Source organism: Olea europaea, unplaced genomic scaffold, assembly GCF_002742605.1.
Source record: "Olea europaea var. sylvestris unplaced genomic scaffold, O_europaea_v1 scaffold2470, whole genome shotgun sequence".
Classification (NCBI taxonomy): Eukaryota; Viridiplantae; Streptophyta; class Magnoliopsida; order Lamiales; family Oleaceae; genus Olea; species Olea europaea.
This window is the reverse complement of record NW_019242913.1, coordinates 80,724-85,225: the sequence shown is the minus strand read 5'-3', so window position 1 is coordinate 85,225 and position 4,502 is coordinate 80,724.

The window sequence follows — 4,502 nt, the reverse complement described above, 5'->3', positions numbered from 1 at the left end:
GGGTCGACCAAGGTCCAAACCTTGTTCATATATGTCGAGTTCATCTCGAGTTTTATGGCCTCTTACTATCTCTTTTAAGTCAACACTTGGCCTTGTTTGTGAGCAATTAGTAGGGTCATCATCTTGGATCAACAATACTTGATTAGTAATGATGGATTCGCACCTTCTTGAAGGTCGCATGATCCTACTAGATTCACAAAGAGCTGTCATGTCCTCAAGAGTCTTTACTTCCTAAGCAAGAGTATGTCCAACATCGCATATGGAATCAAACTTGGATTCATCTACTTGGTTAACTATATCTGTGGAGTCTTGAACTCTTTCAAGTTTTATTTTGCTCCCACTGTCCTCTTCTAGAGTAAACATTTTCTCTAAGAAGACGATATGTCATGAGACGAAAACTTTCTTCTCAATGTGTTAATAGAATTGATATCTAAATATCTGTTTTGGATATCTCACAAATATGTATTTATCGATTTAGTCTTAAACTAATTCGATTTAATGCGCTTCAAATAAACGTAACAGTCCCAAACTTTCATATAAGATAAATTGGGACCATAGCCTTTCCATAGCTCGTATGGAGTTCTTTTAACCAATTTAGATGTGACATGATTTAGTGTGATGTACACTGCAATCAGTGCATGACCCCAAAATGGCTTTGGGTTGCATGGGTTATTATTAATCGCTCTATATCTAATAGTTCACAATTTATCTTTTCCAAATATACCGCTTTGTTGCAGTGTATATGGAGGAGTCCACTGCAAGAGAATCACATTCTCTCTTAAATAATCTAAAATTTCATCTTTAAGATATTCTTCACTTCGATCAAATCTTAGTGTAAGAGTATCATTTTTTATTTATTTCTCTACTTCTAGCATGAATCCCTCGAACCATTTCAGGAGCTCATGCTCGAATTTCATCAAATATACATAGCCATTTCCAAAATACTCATTAATAAATGTGAAGAAATAAGAGAAACCTTATCCAGCATTAACCGACATGGGTCTACAAACATCACTATGTATTATACCTATAAAACAGATATATCTCTCTTTTAAGTAAAAGGAGATTTGGTCACTGCACCTAATGGGCAAAATTCGCATTTATCAAATGATTCAAAATCAATTGACCCCGCGTATATGTCTCTATGTAATTTTGGAATTGAATTTCATCTATATGACCAAGTCTACAATGCCAGATTTAGGTATTATTTAAATTATCACTTTTATGTCTTTTAACTTCTATACTCATCATAGAATGCTTAGTATTTAGAATATAAATGTTATTTGTAGCTTACCATACCATAAATATCTTAATCGAGATAGGCATGAACAACAATTTTTCTTAACATTAAAATGGTTCATGTCCAAATATGAAATTCATTTGATGTTCCAGTTAAGGTTGGTACAAAGTTACATTTATCTAATTCCAATACTAAGNATTGGACTCTCAGACCCATAGTAACAATAACAATAACGAACTCGCAGACCCATAGTAATAAGAAGAATAACGGGTTCGCAAGTTCAAAACAATTAAAAGCTCACTGTCTCGTAAAACGATAAGAATAAAATTAATCATTTGAACGCATCCATTTGATCGAGTCCATAATCGTCCACTAATAATACATTGATCACATAAATGTATACATATATAATATCTAATATTATATGCAAACACGTTTCAAGTTTCTAGCAATTAAGATCGTCTAAACTCTTTTAAACAAATGAATTGAAACAACTAAATAATTTAGCGGCCATCTTTAATTAAAATCCAATTTTAATTAAATACCGAATTAAAGTCCAACTCTAATTCCACAATTATAGGGTGGGATTATTTAATTAAAATCAAATTTTAATTTAATATCAAATTAGAGTCCAACTCTAGTTTCAAAATTTGAGGCTGTTGAATTTAATTAAAATCAAATTATAATTAACTAACAAAATTAGAGTTCAACTCTAATTCCCATATTCAGGGCGAATTAATTTAATTAAAATCGGATTTTAATTAAATAGCAAATTAGAGTCCAACTCTAATTTCAAGAAAATTTTAGGGTGAGATAATTTAATTAAAATCAAATTTTAATTAAACGTCAAATTAGAATCCAATTCTAATTTCAAGAACATATTAAAGTGAATTATTTAATTAAAATCAAATTTTAGTTAAATACTAAATTAGAGTCCAACTCTAATTTAAAATTAAATTAAATTTTAATTTAGGTTAACACCACAAAAAAATGAAATTCAATTTGGGGTCAAAGTTTTAATATTTAAGTTCAAATCGAATTTTAACGAAATATGAAAAGTCGTCAATTTTAAATAAAACTTTTAATTTGGGTCAAAATTAAAATTATAGGTCAAACCCATTTAAAATATAATTTTAATTCAAATTCAAAACCATTTTGGAAATTGCAGTTTGACCCAGTTAAAAATTATTAACAGGCCCCCAAATTACTCAAATTGCAAGAAGGCCCTTCATTATAAAATTACAAACTTGGCCCTTGAAATCTTTAATTGCGGGCGGCCCTCAAAGTTCCAAAAATTGCAGATCAACCCTTTATTTAAAATTGCACAATCACCCTTATTTTATAATTGCAAGCGAGGGCTTGCAATTACATTAATTGCAATAGAAGCCCCGCCTCCAACCTCTCTCGCCTGAACTAAAGAAAAACTTAAAATTGCACCACCCATTGACAGCACGTCGCCTGGTGACGTACTCCACCTTGTAGGTGGGACGTTGCCTGTGTGACAGCGTCGAAGGCTATAGCTACAACAACGTTGGACGTTGTAGCAAGCTGCAGCATTCAGGTACAATCGGCACTACTATGATGGGCTGCACCTGAAAGCAGCAAAACTGGTTGCTGCATCACATAGCGGTAGGAGCGTCGTTGTGCAGCGTGCTTTAGCACGCTGTAGCCTTGCCGGCGGCCTGCCATGGTCCGATACAATTTATTATTATTATTATTTGTTGTTCAAAATCAAATTTTGAATGAAATAATTTCTTAATTGCTAAAAACATGAAAAACAAAAATAATCAACTTTTTATTATTCTAGGATGCAAAATATTTTCTAACAAACAAAAAGTAAACTCTGATACCACTGTTGAGAATCTACTTGTCATGCACAGTGGAAAATAAAATAATTTTCTATTTTCACAAAGAATCGTCTTTATGTTTAGATAGAAATTGTGATAAAAGTCCTACCTTTTTTGAAATCTGCAAACTCGTTTGCTATTCTTTCGTTCCACCAAATGTTAGAGATTAACCACTGACACTCATATAGTTATCCATGTGAAATCTCTTGACGGGTCTCCAATATTTTGTTCTATAACAAAACATCCACATATTCATTCAAGTGTCACAACATTTTAACTTGTAAGATCAGCTATTTACTTTACAAATAAGAAATGACATACGTGATGATCTATCCATAATAACGATATCAATATCTCGTCATTACTTACGACTACGAATAATTTAAGATTCATTCATATGTAATTTGTATCTCACAATTACAAGTCCTTATAATTAACAAATTACTAAGATTTGAATCTACGGACTCCATTATTTAATTTAATTGAATATTAATTAATTAAATAATACATATATCATAAATCACATCAACTTTATATTAAAAGTATTTATATCCAAAGTCAATTGAACCTAGGGCATAACATTTACAAAAGGTATGTTTTGTTCAAAATGTCGAAATTAGTGTATTTTTTGGCTTCGCTTCTAGTTGAAATTTTAATATTTTCCTTCCAGCTTCCATATGAGTACTTAATTCCTTTACAAGGGACAGTTGGAGTGGTGCAAAAGATAAAGCATCTAGCCTAAAATGTAGTCTGGTTATTTGACTTGTAATTAGCTTCCATCTACATGAAGCAAAAGTTTTCTTAAGACTCTGGAAAATCATCTTTTCCATCAAAACTGAACTCTAGCCACTTTTTATTGGAAATTGATGCTCAAATAGGGATAAAATCCTGGGTTTGGAGCCAAAGGGCAAGGCTCGATGTGAATCATGCAGGCCCCGCGTGATTGAAGATCAAGGGCCACGGACCTCGACCCAAGATTGAAACCCGGGATTTAAACCCAGGTTCTGAATCTCTGCTCCTTTTTATTTATTTGTTTCTAGGGACTGCGGCCAATTATTCCAAAACATACTCATTCAAAATTTGCTGAGCTGCTTGAGAGATGCTGGCTGCGTTGGATCCACATTAGATCTCATCCGAATTGCCCCATCTATCCTCCTGAGGAGAGGTTTCCTCCTTTTGCTCCTGAGCCTACGGGGTATTAGCAGCCGTTTCCAGCTGTTGTTCCCCTCCCTAGCCAAGATTTTGAGTCCAGTGGGGACAGCTATGATCATGGTTGCTGTGGTGCAGAAAGCTTAAGATATTTATTGGACTATATGCAATGTAGATATCGTAACTAAATTGTCAGACTTTTTCGAGATAACAGAGCTTTTGCAACAAATTGCCAAAGAGGTATATTCTAAATGATCATTAATTTT